The sequence below is a fragment of the Sander lucioperca genome, chromosome 17 (genome assembly GCF_008315115.2).
Source record: "Sander lucioperca isolate FBNREF2018 chromosome 17, SLUC_FBN_1.2, whole genome shotgun sequence".
Classification (NCBI taxonomy): domain Eukaryota; kingdom Metazoa; phylum Chordata; class Actinopteri; order Perciformes; family Percidae; genus Sander; species Sander lucioperca.
The window spans coordinates 27,074,585-27,096,396 of record NC_050189.1 but is presented as its reverse complement, the minus strand read 5'-3'; the positions used below and the strand labels follow the sequence as shown (position 1 = coordinate 27,096,396).

Genomic DNA, 21,812 nt, shown 5'->3' with positions numbered 1-21,812 from the left:
TCCTCCTAACCACTCAGATCTCTGTAGTGGTCGTCTACCAATCGGAAGGTTGGTGGTCAATCCCTGGCCCTGCAGTCCCATGTCGTAGTGTCCTTGGGCAAGACACTGAACCTTGAATTGCTCCTGATGCTTCACCACCAATGTATAAATGTGTGTGAAAGGCGAATGGTGCCTGTACTGTAAAAGCGTTTTGAGATAAGTTGAATCGTTAAGAGTAGAAAGGCACTATATAAATGCAGACCATTTACATATAGTGCCATTTTATTTCCATACAAAAACTGTATAATGACAGTGGCATTTGTTCTGGTTTCATACTGTCATAAAACAACCTACACATAACCCACACATGTACAACAAGAAAAACCAGAAAACCTAAAAACAAAAGCACACAGATTCAATAGGACATGAAACATGCGCATGCAGAAGCACAAAACCAACTAAGCTTAGTTTGTTTCTTATGGTTTAAATTAAAGTTTAAATGCTGGCCTGGCCCAAATAATGACACCACAGACTGCTGAGGATTGCTACAGTAATGACTGGAAGTTGTGACATCCAGACTATACAATATTGCAGATTATACATCAAATAAGTTCAATTCAATTCAATTCAATTTTATTTATAGTATCAAATCATAACAAGAGTTATCTCGAGACACTTTACAGATAGAGTAGGTCTAGACCACACTCTATAATTTACAAAGCCCCAACAATTCCAATAGTTCCCCCAAGAGCAAGCATTAGCAGTGGCTATTGCGACAGTGGCGAGGAAAAACTCCCTTTTAGGAAGAAACCTCGGCAGACCCAGACTCTTGGTGGGCGGTGTCTGACGGTTGGGGTTATGACGGTATGGGATGTAGCGTGGCACAGCAGAGCATGGGTGGACGCAGCAGGACGTAGCCGGGCAATGCAGGGAATCGCAGAGCGTAGCAGGGTGTAGCAGGTCCATAGCCACAGCTGCACCCAAGACCCAGATCTTGGTGTCACCCTAATCCGAGGATTAGGTGGAGGAATAAGTGTGTATATAAATGAAATAACTAATACATTCAGTTCACCCATTCAACCATCTCTCTTATTCCCATTTGACTAAATTCCATATTTTTACTGCTGTTAAAAACAGTAATATATTCCCATCCCCTGGTAAGCTTTCCAAATGTTAGCCCCCACACATTGAAAGATTTAAGACAGACAAAGGGCCACACTGGAAAATGAGAATCGCATTTAGGGCCCGACATGTGTAGTTTATTGACATGCTTTTATTTCTTATTTATATAAATAATATAAATTATTTTTTTTTATTAATTATTATTGCATTGCATCTTCTTACTGACAGTTTGGTCGACATAAAGCCCTAAAAAAGTCAGGAAACAAGTTCCAAAGCCATCATAGATTTAGCAAATCAAACAATAATGACATTTTTAAAAGCAGACACCTAGCACACAGCTGACTCACATCAACCTGTTTCACAGCCTGAATATGTAAACTCTCTGTAATGTACATTCTGTGGGAATTTCTGAGTCTCAAAGTCAGCAAATCTGCCAAAATTCTGCTTTGAATCTCCCGTAGTTGCAGTCTGAAAAAAACAGTTTCCCGTCTTTTTGGTTTGGCGCACAGCTAGGCGGGCCAAAATTGATCGTGAACCTAAGTCGATATGCGGGCTGGATCAAAATTCGGGCCTTGAGATTGACACGTGATTTAAGATCTCTAGTATACTTAAACACCTGTAAATAGCCTGGTTCCTGGCCATGTAGACATGACTTGTGGGTACTGAACTCTGTTAGCAATCCTTAACCATCATTGTAAATTTAACATGTTCTATATGTAAATGGATCTAATACACTCAAGGCTCAAAAGGCTCAAGGAATGATAATTCAGTGTGCTTTGAACCCTCTGTTAAACAGAGAGCACCATCTAGTGGGCTCAGAAATTATAGAAAATGCTTCATGAAGCTTTAACTGGCCATCTTATGGTGTAGTGTACATGTGCACGTGGATTCTCTTTTTTTCCTCCAGGCCCTTTGCTCTCTTTCTGCTTCCATCTCTGCACATTCATGAAGAGGGCTGCAGTTGTATAACTGTACTCAAAAATGTTGCTTGGCATTGCATTATGCAACTCAACGGCAGCATCCTGTTCAGAAGGGATATTCTGAGGAGGACCATACAAAGAAAACCCACTGCATTTCTGACTTCATCGCAATACAAAAACACCTTAATGCACCATTCGTTTTGGACTCTTTAAAGTTGGGATGGTGTTATGGTGAATTCTTTCGGTCCTCAAAAGGCTTCACCTTCTGACACGAGCCACAGCTCATGGCTCCGTTTACACTGCCAGAAAAGAATAACACAATTCAACATTTTTGGCTTGTATGTGTAAAGGGATATTAAAAAAAAAAAAAAACATATTAATTAAAATTTCATATCCCAGGCAAAGTCAAAACTTGGATTTTGTATGTCATATATTATGATTTATTTCATGATCTTGTGATTTTGACTGAAAACATTTAAATATTCACTTTTTTCCACAAATAAATCTAAAAAGTATTTTTTGGCCAGGATAATCATCATGAATATTATCACTGGAAAAAAATAGATTATTCAGACTTTGTTTATATAATACCTTTCTTTTTCTTTTTTTAACATGGAAGTTGATTTTGGATTACTATACTGTATTTGACAAAATACTCTCAACTCAAAGGTCCACTTAGAAGGCTTTCAACCACATCTTACGTCCTTCATTCCGCTGATGAAGACTGTGAGATGGAATTGAAAACTCCAAAAAGCTGGACCTTTGAGTTACTATTATAATTATATCACATGAGTTCGTAACATTTCATACAGTTTATTTCCTGTCATATATGGGCTTCCATATATTTCCACTCACATCTGCCAGAGCAACTTTGATGTGAACACACAGATTAAAGTTTTCAGGTAATTTGCATTCATTAGCTGAGAGACAGCAGAGAGGAGGACAGTGCAGGTGCGCATCACTTTAACTCTGTGTGGGATGCGTCTGTGTGTCTGTGAGGGATCCAGGTGGCAGGCCTCGTATGTCACAGGTGGGTTTTCAAAAAGGTTTTATTTACCCAAAAATGAAAGATACAATTTTCCAAATATGCAACACAGCCGTTAGTTACAGAGAACTAAACTGATGTCACAGAGACTAAACTCGCCCACCACGCTGAGCACAAAGGGGAACAGAATGGCTGTCAAACCAACCAACTGAACTACAATAAACAAAACAGCCAAATTAGTCATACATATTATATGCATAATCAAAATAAATTTTTTAGCAATTAACGAAAATAGATGCACAAACAAACTAATATACTCTAAAAAAAATAAATAAGAATGTGTACTCCCAGGTATTTGTAGTCCACCGCTATGTCCACACCGACACCATGGATGGAGACAGGGGTCACCGGTGCCTTCCTCCTTCTTAAGTCCACTACCAGCTCCTTTGTCTTTGTCACATTAGTCCTTTTCTGACCGGAGGGATTTTTTGGGGTTCCTAGAACATAACCTTCCTAAAACCCTTTTTTTCTTGTGTTCCGACTGGACCAATTTGGGGATTATTAAGTTCCTCTTACCGCAGTTCCTGTAACTCTTTCAGCTCCTACTTCAGCGCAGGGTCTTTTTCCTTTTCCACATAGGGACCCTTAGTGACCTAGCAACGTCTGAAACACAAACAGTACATATTCTTCACTGTCTGTTGCAATTCACCTACGTATGCTAACTCATAAGACAAACATCACGCATTCAAGCAGTTAATTGTTAATGCTAGTTTGTCGTTTCGTTTGCCTGTTGTGCTCTGCTCTTCTGTCTTCTTCCATCATATTAATTAGGACCATATGACGCTGGAGCCTTCGTCTTCTGTGTTTCTCTGTTAAGTACGCTGTGGGGTGGTAATGTTGCAGTGGATATGACACATGCCTTTGGTGTGGGAGACCCGGGTTCGAATCCCACTGTGATACATCAATGTGTCCACTTAACCCCTAGTTGCTCCAGAGGCATGCAACCTCTGACATACTTAGCAATTGTAAGTTGCTTTGGATAAAAGTGTCAGCTAAATGACATGTAATGTAATGTACTCCAGCCTAGTCTTTAAACGCCGCCGTTGGAACTCCGTTATGAGGATCCCGGCAAGGCACAACAGGAACATTCCGATGGCCTCCTCCATGCTGGTTTGTTGTTGTATGTGGCGCTAAAGTCAAGTGACGACGCTATAAAGACCGTTGCCGTACTTGCGTCACTCCCTTACCCCTCCTACTAGTTCCTATGGCCACTTGGCCAGTGCGAATGCAAATGGCAAAACCGGTTTTGGGGGAGAGTAGTTAGTAGAACTGTTTAGAAGTGGACCTATAACTACGTTGGTCGGAAAGAGACTATTGAGCTGCAAATTATTGTCCTCACACCATGTGACAAAGTTATCCACCACAGCCCTGTACTCCGCCTCTTCACTATCACTGATACATCCCACTACCGCAGAGTCATCAGAAAACTTCTGAAGATGGCAGGACTCTGACTGGTAGCTGAGGTCCGTGGTGTAGACAGTGAAGAGGAACGGAGATCATGATGAAAATGATCATGTGATTACATCTTTGCAAAAGCAGCCATTTTAATGATCTGCTTTGGGTTTTGTGCTAAGAGTTGTGAGGTTTTACCACATACTTGCAGTATTAATACCAAAGCGATACAAAAAAAACCTGTAAGTATTAAGTGTAAAATATTAAAAAAAAATCGAGGTGTGTGCGGGAGGGTGATCATTTTTCTGTGGTTGAATAATGACTTATAAGGATCTCTGTGTGTGTGTGTGTGTGTGTGTGTGTGTGTGTGTGTGTGTGTGTGTGTGTGTGCGTGCGTGCGTGCGTGCTTGCGTGGTGCTGTTACAAAAGTGCTTGCATCAGCAGGTTCATCCTGAGAGCCTCTCAAATCAAATGACCAAGAATAATGTGGAGAAAAATGCTGAGGTCGGCAAGACAACACACGCGCACACACACACATACACACATACTGTCACACACGTACTGACAAGTCGCACAATTTGAAAGTTTGTATCTGTCCAGAGCACATTATCTGTTCATATCGAAATAACTATTTAATTTGTTCACAACCCTAATAGGAACCGTAATTATGTCTAAACATAATGATATGAGCAAAATGATTTATAGGATTTTCATACAGATTTCTGGACATAGCAGATTCCCCTTTCATGTCCATACGATGTGTATTTAGCTGCTGTTCAAGCTCCATGCTTGTATTTGTATCTTATCTTATCTTGTTAAAAGAAAGGCAATGTTCACTAATTGAGGGTTATGTAACATCCGTAAAGTGCTTAAATTACGTAATAACTTATTTCACATACGTAATGTACTTAACTCACCTACTTAATTTAAACCCAGTGGGTCACCGGTGACCCAGTTACGGTAGTTTGGACATTTTTCACAGTAAGCGTTAAAACAAAAAAGTTTAAAACTTGTGTCAACATGGACATGGTACACATCGTAAGTTCGGTTAGATTCTCCGCAATTTAATCCATTAGTCAGTTTATTTTACGGAAATCCTTATGTTTTCTGTTGCAACTCAGGTTCCAAACCTGGCCTCCCAGAGGACTGTACCAGTTCCAAACTGGGCCTTCCAAAGGACTGAACAAGTTAACCGAGTCCAACTCGGGCCTCCCAGAGGACTTATACTTTAACTCTTTTTCTGTTGCAACACAGGTTCCAAACCTGGCCTCCCAGAGTACTTATAAATTAACAATTATGTAAAGAAAGGTAACATCAAAAAGAAAGGTCTTCAGCCTTGATTTGAAACAACTGAGAGTTGCGGCGGACCTGCAGTTTTCTGGGAGTTTGTTCCAGATATGTGGAGCATAAAAACTGAATGCTGCTTCCCCCTGTTTAGTTCTGACTCTGGGGACAACAAGCAGACCTGTCCCAGACGACCTGAGAGGTCTGGATGGTTCATAGTGTTGTAGCAGATCAGAAATGTATTTTGGCCCTAAACCGTTTAGTGATTTATAAACCAGCAAAAGTATTTTGAAATCAATTCTTTGAGGCACTGGAAGCCAGTGTAGAGACTTCAGTACTAGAGTGATGTGATCCACTTTCTTGGTCTTTGTGAGGACTCGAGCAGCAGCGTTCTGAATCAGCTGCAGCTGTCTGATTGATTTTTTTAGGGAGACCTGTAAAGACACCGTTATAGTAGTCAAGTCTACTGAAGATAAAAGCATGGACAAGTTTTTTCAAATCCTACTGAGACCTAAGTCCTTTAACCCTTGATATATTCTCAAGGTGATAATAGGCTGACTTTGTAATTGTCTTAATGTGGCTGTTGAAATTCAGGTCTGAGTCTATGACTACACCAAGATTTCTGGCTTTGTCTGTTGTTTTTAACATTGTCGTGTGAAGCTGAGCGCTGACTTTTAATCGTTCCTCTTTTGCTCCAAAAACAACCACCTCAGTTTTTTCTTCATTTAATTTAAGACAGTTCTGGCACATCCAGTCGTTAATTTGTTCAATGCACTTAGTCAGTTTTTGTATTGGACTATAGTCCCCTGGCGATAAGGTTATGTAAATTTGTGTGTCATCTGCATAACTATGGTAATTTATTTTGTTGTTTTCCATAATCTGAGCCAGTGGAAGCATGTAGATGTTAAACAGAAGAGGCCCCAGAACAGAGCCTTGGGGAACTCGTCATATTTGTATGCTCAGATGCATAATTACCTATAGATACAAAGCAATCCCTATTCTTTAAGTAGGATTCAAATCAGTTTAATACTGAGCCAGAAAGGCCAAACCAGTTTTCCAATCGGTCTAGTAATATGTCATGGTCGACCGTATCAAATGCAGCACTGAGATCAAATAATACTAAGACTGAAATTTTGCCACTATCTGTGTTTAAATGGATGTCATTAAAGACTTTAACAAGAGCCGTCTCAGTGCTGTGTTGTGGTCGAAAACCCGACCGTAAGGCATCAAAACTGTTTTTCAGTGACAAGAAAAGGTTGAGTTGTTGAAAAAACGCTTTTTCAATGATTTTACTTAAAAATGGAAGATTTGATATCGGCCTATAGTTGCTCATTAGTGACGTGTCTAGATAGTTTTTTTTTTTTAGAGTAGCTTGATGACTGCAGTTTTCAGGGCCTGTGGGAAGACACCTGAGAGAAGAGACGTGTTTACAATCTGTAGAAGCCAAACAATTCGAAACATTTTTGAAAACGTCTGTTGATAGAATATCAAGACAACAGGAGGAGGTTTTCAGATGTATAATGTTCTCCAGGCTTTTATGGTTGATCATATGAAATTGTGTCATATTGGAATTTGTTTTGCCTGGACATTGTGACAGCACATATCCTGTACTTGATATGGAGGCACTGACTGTTTGTCTAATTTTCTGACTTTTGTCTTTGAAGAAGATGGCAAATTCATTGCAGGCCTTGGTGGATAAAAGTTCAGATGCTACTGGTACTGGTTAACCTATTGACAGTAGCAAACAAAGCACGTGAATTATTATTGTTTCTGGCGATAATGTCAGAGAAGAAGGACCGCCTTGCATTCCTCAGTTCCAAATTATAAATGTGAATTCTCTCTTAATAGATTCCATAATGGACCTGGAGATTAGTTTTTCGCCACCTGCGTTCAGCTTTTCAACACTCTTTTTTTCTGTTCTTACCAGTTTGGCATTTCTCCATGGAGATCTTTTCTTACCAGAGACAGCTTTGACCTTAGTGGGAGCAAAGGCATCGATAACATTTGTAATTTTACAATTGAAATTATCTACAAGCTCAGTGACTGAGACCCCTGAGAGGGCGGGTGTGGAGGAGAAAAGCTGAATGAATGTTTCATTGGTGTTCTCAGTGATGTACCGTTTTCTGATTACCTTTGTTTGGACTCTTTTGTGCACAGCAATAGTGCTGTTAAAGAAAACACAGGAATGATCAGAGAGAGCAGCATCAGTCACCACAACCTTGAAAATGTTTAGACCTTTGGAGATAGTCAAGTCCAGAGTGTGCCCCTTGTTGTATGTGGGCTCTGTCACATGCTGAGTCAGTCCATAGTTCTCAAAAACACAACACAGTTCTTTGGTCCCTCCATCCTGGGGGTTGTCAACATGACTGCTAAAATCACCAGCAATAATTACACACTCAAAGTTAATACAGATTATAGACAGCAGTTCAGTAATGTCATCAAAGAAGGTTGCACAGTATTTAGGTGGCCTGTAGATATTTAGAAATATAGCTTGAGGGGAGGACCTTAGCTGAAGAGCCACATATTCAAAAGAAGCAAAGTTTCCATAAGATATTTGCGTACATTGGAATGAGTTGTTAAACAAAATGGCGACTCCACCTCCTTTCTTATTCACTCTATTCTCACTCATAAAACTGAAGTTAGGGGGAGCTGACTCGATGAACAGCAGCACTGTTATTATGGTCTAACCAGGTTTCAGTTAAAAAAATAAAATCAAGATTGTGCTTAATAATAAAATAATTTATTAAAAATGATTTTCTCGCCAAAGACCTGACGTTTAGTAAGGCTAGTGTTAGTGTGTTAAAATAATTATCTGTCTCATTTTTTGGGACAGGCTGGGGCTGACGAGGAATGGATGCAAAATTTGCAGTTAAGTGCTTCTTCTTACTGAGCGGATTCACCATTCTTTTTCTATTACCTATCACAACATAAATTGAGGAAAAATTTAATACACAGGGCCCGGGCTTGTCCTGGAAAGAGTCATGAGTGCCACTAGGCGTGCAGCCTGGACCCGGCACATATCAGTTAAAGCTTGCTGCATTTTGTACACAAGCATACTTATCAGTTTGTGGGATCTTACTCTTTAACAGAAAGGTCGACCTCCTTAGAAATCCTTTCCATAATGTTGTCAGACACTTGGAATATTAATCTGAGTCTGTCGCCGGCAAAATGAGCACTTTTGTGAAGGTAAATACAAGCTGGACAATTGACCTATTAACGTTACATTGTAGCTTGTTTCACCGCTTCCGACTGCAGCGATCTCGCTTAATACTGGACCGATGTCAAAGATTGTTCTTCCCATCAGTCACTTAGACACAAAAACATAGGGAAATAGGTTTGAAAAAAACGGTAGTTACCCTTTAATCTAAGTTCTGAATATTGTCATGTGGAGTCCATTGCTAACTGTCTGCTAAATTCATTTGTCAAACTTGTTCCAAAGAATATGTTCTCCTCTTCCTGCACCATGCTGCTTGGTATGCGTGTTTTTCTTGCTGCCTACACAATTAAACTATCCCCACCTTTTTTTTGTTTTCACCCCGGGATAGTGTGGAACGTCAATAAGCTGGGCCATGTCTCTGAGCAGCCATGTTAGAACGAGGTGTCATTGGCCAGAAACACATCAATCATGACGATTTTAGCAAATTCCCTTTTTAATGGTGTATAGCATTAAAGGACAATTCCGGCGCAAAACGAAACTAGGGGTTATTAACAGATGTGTACCCACTTTGTCGCTCTCTGGGACATGTTTTCATGCTAATCGAATGAGTTTGGAGCTTGAAAGACGCTAGCGCGGACCGCTGATTAGCTTACAACGCTAGTATTCAGGGCACAGGGAACGTAAAAACAAATCGCTATTTATACCACTAATAGTAGTGATATTTTGAGCATTTTTAGTGGTATAAATAGCGATTTGTTTTTATGTTCCCTGTGCCCTGAATACTAGCGTTGTAAGCTAATCAGCGGTCCGCGCTAGCGTATTTCAAGCTCCAAACTCATTCGATTAGCATGTTGTTGACAAGAAGTAGAAGTTATGTGTGGTGTTTTACATAGTGTGCCATTAAGCATGTCTTACTAGGGTTGCACGATATTGACAAAATGTGATATTGCGATATTGATTATGAATATTGTGATATAGATATTAATTAACATATGTAAAATTACAAAAGTTACAGGAAAACACATCAAAATAGATTCATAACAAATACAACACAAGGTTTATTTCAACTGACCGTCATATTGGACTGGTCCAACATGAATAAATAAATAAGGACCATGTCTACAGAACAGGGCATGTTTTACTGGTTGTACAGTATAAAATAAATAAAGAGAACAGGACAAAACCTTCTCTGATTCGTTCCGTTTAGTTGTCTCTATTTCTTCACTTACACTTTCACTCTGTTGAAATATACACACACGTCACGTGGTATGCTCCATAGGGTTTGTCACATAGTGGACCCGTGCACTGACGTGCACTAACATGTGCAAGTGGCACGGTAACTGGCCAATGAAACATGATCATTATAGCGTTTCAAGCGAGCTCTAAATCAAACACAACTGAGCCACACAGCCAACCAACGGGACGCAGCGCTCCACAAAATAAACAAAATATTGCATACTTATTTTAACACTCTCGATATAATATTGTGCAACGTGATATCGCAATAACGATATTGAGTCGATATATCATGCACCCCTATGTCTTACCTATTATAGACAAGAACCAAATTAACAGTTTTGAACCATGTTTGAACTGATGTAGTGTAGGTTGTGTTTAATCACATGCTAAGCAAGCACATGTACAGAAACTAGAAGAATTCAGGTTTCAAATGCAGCCTCATACATGCATTCTGGCCTTGCAGTCCTTCTGTTACAAACGTTTCCATGTGGGTAGGGCAAAAAGGCAAAAAAGAAAAGAAATAAGATGCATATTATCAGGTTAAGTTACGTAACAAACATACATATTTAACCCAAACCATGAGCTTTTACCTATCCTTACCAAGTAGTTTTGTTTTACTGTAATTCATTATTTTTTCCACGTGTTTAAAAACTGCGACCGTTTCACAATGTTCGTCTGTTGCTGGTATAAGGACGTGTAATCTGGGAGAAAATGTGTTTCCCTCGAACGTAATTGAGAACGCAGTTTAGTATGGGAATGTAATTTTTTTAGGAGACAGGGTTGGAGTGTTGAGCCGGAGTGTTGAGCCGGTGTGTTGTGTGTGTGTTTTCCTGTGCCACAGCCCAGCATTGTGGAAGCAGTATGACAAATAGGACCTGTCAGCTCAAAAGGGAGAGAGAGAGAGAGAGAGAGAGAGAGAGAGAGAGAGAGAGAGAGAGAGAGAGCGGCACTGATGATTGATTACTACAGTCTACAGTGAGGAGAGAGAGAGAGAGAGAAAGAGAGAGCGAGAGAGAGAAAGAGAGAGAGAGAGACCCTAACACTGAGAAGACGTGCTGATGTTAACGCTTTGTCTCACCAGACTGAAGCAGAAGATATAGAATGTGTTTGGATGCTGGTTGTCCTCGGTGTGTGGAGGAAGAATAATTAGAAGCCGCTAACACATTAGACCACAGACACACAAACAGGTACAGAAAGGCAGAGAAGAGAGAAATTAAGGAGACATAGTAAAAGGGAAGGAAACAAGAGCAGAACTGAGGTTGTTCAGTCACATCTTCAATACCCAATAAAGCTTATGAGTCATTACAAGAAGAACACACACACACACACACACACAAACACACACACACACAAACTTTATGTATTGTATTGTATTTTTTCTTATTTCTGCAGATAACTGGCCAAACGCATCGCAGTATCATCACACAGATGTAGTGTAGTTTGACACATTAGCGGAGCACTTTCCAGACATCAACAGAAACATCAGGTCTTACTGTCAGTCCTTTAGCATCAAAGAGCAACTGCAGTTCTAGAGCTGCCATTTCACACCAACAACAGAGAGAGAGAGAGAGAGAGCGAGAGAGAGACAGAGAGAGACAGAGAGAGAGAGAGAGAGAGAGAGAGAGAGAGAGAGAGAGATCCAGTGCAGAAGTGGCCCTTTGGTACCCTGGAAATCCAGAGTTCTCGCGAGAGCACAATTTGAATTTGCTCAGCGAGTCACTCTGGCATTCAGTAATGATGCTCATTAACTATGCCCTTGTAGCCAGGCTGCACCAATCACATCGTGTATCTGATATAGGCGGGCCAGAGGCGAGCTAAACAGATGACGACAGCGCTGCGACGTCAAAGTCATCAGTAAACATTGCAAGATGGCTACGGATGAACACCAGTTGTTTGAAACGGCTTTGGCTGCTACAATGAAAAAGTTAGACTTGGCTTTTTATCTAAAAGAGGAACAGAAGATGGCGCTCAAATTGTTCCTTCGCAAGAAGGAAGTTTTTGCCGCTTTGCCGACCGGATACGGCAAGAGTTTAATCTACCAGTTAGCTCCGCTGGTAGCTAAGCGTTTGGGGCTCTGGATACGTCACCCTGTGTATTGTTGTGATTGGTTGTAGTGTTATCCAATTGCGTGTAGTGAGATTTTCAAATGCATGCTTGGTGCCGCCCCTCGAGTTGGGCCATTTTCATTACTCAGTGCCAGATCCTTAATCTTTGGGATTTGGGTCTGGATTTCCAGGCTAGCTCTTTGGTACAGTTTATTTTACATTGCAACAGTTCCCAAGGTTATTTCAATTCCACCTTTTGCCACACTATCAGTGCCAAATAATGGCAGTGTTGCTCTGTCCATCCGTTCATGCATTTTGGAGCAAAAAACCTCTCCAGCTACAGGCCAGACTGCCATGAAATAGGTACAGTATGTGTTCTATTCATAGCAGACTGCTGTCAGGGACTAATACCTGTTCACACAGGACCTGGGTCTGCAACTAATTCCAAATACATCACTGCTGGACCTAAGTGTCATACCAGAACTAGTATACATATATCCGCTAGACACAGCAGTGGACTTTCAGTTCATTACAAGTGTTTGCTGCAGGGAAAAGTGGAGATTCAATGTGGCAGTGCATGCAAAACAGTGTGACTTCATGAAATCTTATGAAAAGTGCATGCAGGAAAGTTAGTTGAGAAGGATATAATTTGCTGACAGTATCTACCATAAGGGTAAGGTGGGATTCTGTAATGGCTCACATGGTTAATTCAGCATAACATACATTTCCACAGCACTAATTTCATTAGTATAACAGAGTCAGAAACTGTGAGCACCACTTTGCTGCTCCGAGTTTCTCTTTTTAACACAAATTCTGTTTTCATTCACTGAAACCCAGTTTACACTCAAGGCATTTTCACACCTGAAAGCCCCAACCAAGGTTTGCACTTTTGTATATACATTGTATACATTTGATCCGGTTAGTACTGGTTCGGATCAAACTCAAAAGTCCAAAATTTCCGACAGCACGTGACGGTAGCGAAGAAAAAGAAAAGAGATGAAGCGACTTTGCTTTGTTGTTGCAGGACACGGTCCACTATTGTTACACAAACTCCTCAGCAATTCAGTGCTTGTGTTTCGTATTCTACCTTTATAGTGTTTAAAACTTTTTGGTGGCAGCCAGTGATGTTTCCCGTTTACAGTAACGTTAACGGAACTTGCACGCAGCCATACGGACAGATGAGTCTGATCTCTTCTTACATTATTGTCCACTGCAGGGTGACGATGGGTTGCTTTTCTCCAAAAGTTGAATCGGACTTAACTTTTTGCTGCTGGCATTGAAAATAAAAGGAAAGGCCTGCGTTTTTGCCGGACTGTCTGACGAATGATTATACTAAAAAAGGTTATACTATGTTTACCTTTATCAAATCGTCTGAAAATGACTAAAACTACTTTTGAAGTAACACATGTTCCACAAAAACAAGTTCCTTCCCGAGGCTATTGTGCAGAGGCACCGTGGCTCTGTCCGGCGCTTAGCACCGCCCAAGACGATTGTGAATGATTGGTTTAAAGAAATGCCAATAAACCAGAGCACGTTTTTCTCCCATCCTGGAATGCTGTGTGGACTAGCCAGACCCTCCTCCGCAGCGCTGTGGAGGAAGGTCTGGCTATGCAAGACTAAGTTTGTATCAACAGCAATAGCAGCAGATCAGAAAGGTGTTATTATTTATTATTAGTTATTATTGAGGTATTTATCTTATATGGTATGTTATTTAATAGTTATAGAAATAACTATGGCAGAGCTGTGACTATTTGCAGGAGTTTTAATGTTGTGGACAGTTATTAGGTATCACACATGATGACAGATGACAAATTCAGATCAACAATGAGCACAGGTTTATCCCCTTATTACTGCTAAAATGTGTATAATTGCCACGGCCAAATTCCACCAGGCGCTGCCGGCGCCACAGATGCTGCCAGCAATCTCTGCCAGCAATCTCTGCCATTCAAGACAATGCTTGTTATTCCACCAGCCACGACGCAGTGTGTCTCAGAAGCATGCGAGAAGCGGCTCTCCGCTCCGCTAAAAATACACGCCTGGTCTATTTTTCACGCGAGCCACGGTGCGTTGGACAGGCTGGGCAGGATGTTTTCGATAGCATCCGGTCAATTTACTAAAGGACACCCCAATATCGTATATATGTCGCCTCTACAACACCATGGACAACGAGATTCATCTTGGATGTGGAAAAACATAAAAGAGAAGGCATGGAGTTAAATTACAGGAGTGCTTGGAGTGGAAGGTAGATACTAGCTAATAAACACGTGGTTATTCTTTCAAGTACTTGTAGAGAGCCTTTCAGTGACAGTCGGGCAGGCAAGATGCTCCGCTTCGGAGACATTCCTGGTGTGGTATGGCCAGTGGTGGAACGTAACTAAGTACATTTACCAAAGTACTGTACTTAGGTACATATTTGAGGTACTTGTACTTTACTTGAGTCTTTTCTTTTCATGCCACTTTCTACTTCTACTCCGCTACATTTCAGAGAGAATTATTGTACTTTTCACTCCATTACATTTATCTGACAGCTTTAGTTACTAGTTACTTTACTCATTAAAATTTCTGCACACAAAAACACATGTAGTTTATAAAATCTGATGTTTTATTATAAATGAAACTAGCCAACAATATAACAGCCTACAAGTCCAGCTGAAATGATTAGACCATTAAACACACAACTGTTTGGATCTTTTCCAGTCTCTAGAATATGAGAATTTTTCTGCATTGAGTACTTTTAATACATAGGGCCCTATTTTAACGATCTAAGCGCACTGCGTGAAGCGCATGACGCAGGTGCGTTTAGGGCGTGTCCAAATCCCCTTTTGCTAGTTTGACGGCGGAAAAAAGGGTCCGTGCGCCAGGCGCATGGTTCAAAAGGGTTGTACTTAGTGTCTTAATTAATCATAGGTGTGTTTCAGGCGTAACATGCAATAAACCAATCAGAGTGTCATCTCCCATTCCCTTTAAAAGCCAGGCGTGTTTGTACCTTGGCGCATTGATATTATGATGGTGGATTTGCATCGTAATATTTTTATTTGTAGTCTTTTGCATGTGTGTGTGTGTGTGCTGCTGCGCATCTCTGTGTGTGTGTAACAAGCATAGTGTGCACGCACTGTGCATAAGCCTAGGTGCATTTTACTAATGCGCTGTTAAAATAACAATGAAATGCTGCGTTATTGACTTTAGACCAGGTTTTTGTTGGTCAATGGCGCGATCACTTTCTGCCTCAAGATAGCAATACGGCAAGAATTCACCTGAACACACCTCTCTGTAAGACCAGCACGCCCATGGGCGCAAAGATGGGCGCAGGTGCATTTGCTATTTAAACGACGTGGGCGCTGGACGGGAAACAACTGTGTCAGTCTTAAACTAGCAAAGACACTTGCATCAGGCTTTGCACCACGCTGCGCCGGGTGCAAGAGAGGGCCCTTTATGTACATTTTCCTGATGATACTTACAGACGTTTACTTAAGTAACATTTTCAATGCACGACTTTTACTTGTAACAAAGTATTTTTACAGTGTGGTATTAGTACTTTTACTGAAGTAAAGGATCTAAGTACTTCTTCCACCGCTAGGTATGATGTAGGAAGACGGAACAAAACCACAGCACAGCCGAACTTGGAATTTCGGGATCATATGCGCAACATGTGGACCTCTCCAGACACCTCTCCGTCAGCTCCGCAAAATGTATGCTGAACTGTCTATTTTACAAATATTAGCTGTGCTTTATGTGGTTGACGTTAGACAGTGATGACATGTGGCTATGAGCCCTGACTACGTGGACAAGCAAGCCCATCTCTGCGTCCTTCTTCATCTCTACATCAGAGGGGGCACCGAGGCAATCCTGGAGGAATTGAACGCCGCTTTCCACTTCTCTGCTGGATCCTGGAGTGCCACCGCCATTCAACCGGGTGACTCTTTCTTTGTGCCGATCTGACGGCCACATTCTGCTTTATGATTAAACGGAGCTGAAGGGATAACGTTTCACTAGAATTATACCTTGTACAATTTCATATGAGAAATAAAAATTGACTGATTGGTTAATGTAATTCAGAAACAGTGGAAACAATTAAGAATTCATCCATATTTTCACTAACACATTAGCCAACTGTACGTGTTTCGTTGCTGTGTGAAGTAAAGATAAAAAAATATATCTTCAGTTTTTATTTCCACAATATACAGTGTGTAAATATATATATATATATATATATATATATATATATATATATATATATATATATATATATATATATATATATATATATATATATACACAGTGGTGAAACAGAATCAGTAAAGAATCAGTAAATAAGCAGCAGTAGGAAATAAATGCAAATCTATATGAAATGAAGACAAATGTGACAATGCAGTGTTCCAAATAGGAGATGGAGCATCTGCAGCATGGGATGCTGGGCGTTGATTAGCTAATTAGTTCTGAATCTGCATCTGTAAATTATTATGTAGGACTACTAATTTTTCATGAGTGCATGGCAGAGGGAAAGCGTTGGATTCTGCATTTCCTATTCTTTCATGTTTTTTAGACATTTCCTTTCACAACATAGCTTGTGTCAAGAAACAGTATTTTTGCTTGTTTGTGTGTGTGTGTGTTTCAGTAATGTAATGGACAAGGAAGGGTTGGCTTTGTACAAGCCAATCAATCAGACAGACTGAATAAAGCAAATACACACACATGCACACTTGATGAGAGAAATCAATCAGTAAAGGAGATAGTCCGAGTCTGTCACTCTCTCTCTCTTTGTGTGTGTGTGTGTGTGTGTGTGTGTGTGTGTGTGTGTGTGTCTGTCTATGTCTCTCGCTCTCTGCTCGCTGTGATAAGTGGGTTAAGCTCCTCTGGGTTAATTAGACTGTTTCAGATGTGACTAATTTGCTGGCTGCAGGCACCACAATATGCTAAACACCTTGCGTGTGTGTGTGTGTGTGTGTGTGTGTGTGTGTGTGTGTGGGAGGGGGGCACTTGACATGTGTATATAAGATAACATATTATTAAGCCATAAGCTCGACATTGTTAAATGTTCAGTTTGTCTGTCTCCTCATCCATCTTAGTTGCGTTTATTATTGCGTCTTATCACTTTTGTTCAATTTTAGTATCACGCAGAGGAACACTTTTACAATGTCTGCCCTCAGAGTGGAATTCAATCAAGCAATCAATCAAGATCCAGCTCCACTCATATGAAAATACATGTTAAATGTGCCATTTTTCCACTGTATGGATACAAAAACGATTAAATGTGAGGACTCAACCTGGAAGCTTTTTTATTATAATTATTTACAAAAAAGTAAATGACCAAAACCTTAACTTCCCAAAACTTAAAACCTTCATTATTTTCATTATTGATACAACTAGTACAGTGCCCGTTGAAAATGTGCCTGTCTGAAAAGGGCCGTTGCTTGGCCTATGGTATTGCTGCTTGTAGAATTCTCCAAAACCAAATTGTACCCCAAAATGACTTACAGAAGGACCCCAAACCACTTAATATGCAACTCCACTGTATAGACTACTACTGACTTACAGTATAGGCTACTTCTACATCAGAGGAAGACATTGTAGCTACTATGTTTACCTGACAGATTACGGGGAAGATTCAGAATGTAATCACAAAATATCACCATTAAAATGTGGAGTAATCAGACATTAGCCTCATGGACTTATGGTGGTGCCATACCCATCCGGCCCGTTATGAGAGCCAATCAGCAAATATCTGCGTTAATCAACCACCAGAAACTGAGCGAGTAGCCTACAGAGTCTACAATGTGAGCCTACAATCTCACTGTTTGTGTGTGTGTGTGTGTGTGTGTGTGTGTGTGTGCAGAGAGAGAGAGAAAACATTGTAGTGTTGTCTTTTTCGTCAACGATAATGCATGCTATCACCACAGTTTAATGACGGGGGCGTTATCTTGTCTCGTCTCTGGTGCAACGTCCATGCAAGCAATCCGCTGTTGCTCCTGGGAAGCGAAGACATGTTTGGTTGTTAATGTTATATCCAGTAATCATGAAACGCAAAACAGTCAAAGTCAAAGCTGTTGAACCTCCCCCCGATGCTGTACTGAGCATTGTCAAACGCTGCAGTTTGCAAATTGCTGCAGTCAACCTGTTTAAGGTGCTCTAAGAGATGTCGGGTGACGGCACTTCTTGTTGAAGTTCGAAGTATTTAAAAAAAAAAAAACGAGGCTAGCTTGCCCCTCCCTCCTCATCCCGTCCCCTCTCCCTCCCTTCCATGCTTCCGTGCACTAACCCCCCAACCCCCACCCCCAAATCTTTCTTGTCGGTTATTGGCTGGAACTTTGTTTGTTATGTTTGGTGGTGCAGTTTGGTGCAGTTTGTTTTTGTTGCCATGTGTGGAGCCTGGGCTGTCTACAGAGACTGCATTTTTTTACAGTGTGTTCAGGGGAAAGGCAGTCGGGTTGTTGTTCGTCGGAGTTTGTTCCCCCGTCGAGTACTTTATTGTGATTGTAGTAATCTCTTGGCTGTAATAAATATATTGGCCAGGTTTTCGGTTTTTGTGAGGAAGATATACATTATAGGCTTAACGTTACAAGTACCATGGTAATAGGCGTATGATTTGCTTGTTTTAAACGGCTGTATTAACATAATAAGTTATATGTGGAGAAAAGTTAGAGGCAAACATACACATACAGTTGCGATGTTCCTGTATGCTATCCGCTCGTGCTCCAGGAAAGTGAAGAAAAAATAGTTTGGTACATCCAGCAATTATGTAACGTTGGAAGCAGAAAAAAGTGTACCCCCTACCTCTGCTGCTGTAAAGCATTCTGCGTGTGGCGTCTGCCTGTGACGTGCAAATTATCTTCCCCCCAAAGACAGACACACATACATACATACATACACACTAGAGGATGGATACCCGACCCAAGCCCGACGGGCCGGGCCGCGTTCGAACAGATATTTAGAAAGGATGTTCGGGTTCAGGACGGGCTCGGTCACATCAGCGCGCCTCTTGCGCCTGTGTTAACGTGCGCTTGTTGCCCCGTGTGCACTGATGCACTCATCTGTTGACATTTCCAAATGCCTTCCTACAGTTGCTTAATCAAAACGCTAACCCTAACCCTTTCCACACAAACAAACAAACATGTGTTATTAGTATGAGAAAAAAATGAGATTTTAACTGTGTCGGGCTCGGATCGGCCTCGGACATATATATCTTAATGCCTGTCGGACGTGGGCCGGGCTTGGACAGAAAAATGCAGCCCGATCCGCACTATAATACACACACACACACACACACACACACACACACACACACACACGCACACACACACACATACATACAGAGGTGTCCCGCTTTATTAGACAGATGTATTTTTTTTTAAACATGAATGACGGATCAATCTTTAGCGTAAGCCAATGGGTTGTTAGTCATGGAGAAAACGGCAGTTTTAATAGGACAAACAGAAAGGCAGAGGGGTTAAAAAAATCTGTGATAATAATAAATTTATTTAACATAGCACCTTTTACAGAACAAAGTCAAAAAGTGCTTCACAAGAGCAAAAACAGACCAAAAAACAGTGCTTATACAGGTACAGGTACTTATACTTGACTCAAGTACTTTCATGTTAAGCTTTACCAGTGCGTACTTTTACTTTTGATTGTACGTTTTGCTGCTTATACTTGCACTACAGTTGTCCATGCGAGAGTATTTATTAGTGTGCCATTACTCAAGCGAAAGATCTCAAAACTCATTCAGAACGTTTTCACCACTGGAGTGCAGCGTGACTTACCGCTAAAAATGTACTTGTTTAATGAAGTAGCAGTTTTCATGGACGTTTGGACCATGCCAGTGTGTTCGCAAGTTTTAGCTCCTTAATGCACACTTAAAAAGAAAAAAAATGGCTGACTGTATTATTACAGTTTAATTCTTCCCTGGCCAATGGCTGCTTTCCATCCATTTCTGGGATTTAAAATGTCACTGAGCATGTGCCAATGTGGTGAAGATGTTTGCCAGTATATGCTGTCATTTCATGGCCTATTCTGATTGGTTGGTTTGTATACGTGGGTTCTAGCAGCAGTCACATTGTGAGAATTTGCTCCAAACAAGATACAGTATTTTATAGTGTTAAAATAAGCTATATAGCTAAAATATAGCAACATCATTTTATTTCCATTATTTTGTTATTTCTATATCTCTGTCTCCTTCCCTTGTTTCTCTCTCTCTTTGTCTCTCTCTCTCTCTCTTTGTCTCTGGTTGAGTGCCAGTAGAGGTGGCTGAGGTTAACAGTTTTTTGAGCAATGCATGCAATCTATCATGTGTCATTCTGAAGGCTCACACACACACACACACACACACACACACACACACCCACACATTCACGCACCGATGCATGCACGCACAGTCACACACACACACACACACACACACACACACACACACACACACACACACACAGAGTCAGGGCGTGTGATCACAGAGCAGTACATCTAGTATGGCAGGGTCACTGCATCACTCAGGTCATTACTATACACTTACAGAGAGAGAGAGAGGGACTGAGAGCCCTTACACACACTGATTTCATATAATTTGCATCCACTTTATCCTTAACACACACAACAACCTGATGCAATCAGGAAAAGATAACAACAAACAAATATCTGCTGTTAACTTGATGCTACTTTCTTAAATTCAATAAACGCATGTTCCAGGCATGTTCAAGGAGAAATCTTCTGATGTTCTATATTTTTCTGATAGTCCTATAGTCCAAAGCCATTCCCATGAACACACACACACACACACACACGCACACACACACACTGTAGTTTATTTTGGCTCATTCCCATGCACCTGCTGCCAGAAATACTCAGCACCTAATGTGTATTAATCCGCCGTTCAAAATAGTCCAAGAGTTTCAGTAATGTTTGATAAAAACTTCAGTGACTAGCTGTTTTAGGATTTTTATTTTTTTTTGAAGATTTCTGTAACAAAGTCAGACAATAGTGACAGATTGGATCTTTTGATGGGATTTGGTAAGCCTTATCCTTTGTAGTGAATTACAAAATAAAAACTAATAAAAGAATGTCTGACTGTCCACACCAACCTCAAAGTAGCAGGCTGGGAGTTCAGCTCAGACCCTGAAAGGAAACTGCTAATCAACAATACCTCTTTAAAAAAAAGGTTTTGTTCCTGTGAAGCAGACATTATCCACTTGTTGTGCAGCTGTTTGTTGTTGTTGTTGTTGACATTAAAATCACATTTAACATTTGTGTTTTTGTGCTTGGAAATTCACATAATCTACATGCTACACATAAACGTTGAAATGAATGTTACACTCTGTTGGAAAGAGAATGACTGCGAAAGCATTAGTAAAGCAAAGTATTAATGCTTAGTATCTTTGTTTTCTCTCTGCTGGACATCGTGAATGCATTTTGCTTCATAAAGGTAAGACCAAATACATTTTCTACTTCCTTTTTCCCACTGTCTGTCTCTCGAATTATGTCACCACTGGGCTTTCACTATGTCTGCCATCTGACTTATTGATTGGCTGACTGGTTAATATTGATTGGCTGACTGGTTAATGCTGATGTTATAGTGTTCAGGCTGTTTTGATGGCAGATGGCAGACTGAAATACTAGCTGGGCTTGAAGTTAGAAAAGGCTCC

The 21,812-nt window shown here is 40.7% G+C and overlaps 1 protein-coding gene and 1 long non-coding RNA gene across 16 annotated transcripts in view; one reads left to right on the top strand and one right to left on the bottom strand.

The window, feature by feature from the left end:
- LOC116052931 overlaps positions 1-1,817 on the bottom strand; it is a 107,401-nt gene extending 105,584 nt beyond the window's left edge. Inside the window, exon 1 of the long non-coding RNA XR_004105694.2 lies at positions 1,455-1,817. This is a non-coding gene — a long non-coding RNA (uncharacterized LOC116052931). The remainder of the gene's footprint in view (positions 1-1,454) is intronic.
- rbfox1 (RNA binding fox-1 homolog 1) overlaps positions 1-21,812 on the top strand; it is a 288,454-nt gene that overhangs the window by 170,524 nt on the left and 96,118 nt on the right. The gene's annotated exons all lie outside the window — the stretch shown is intronic.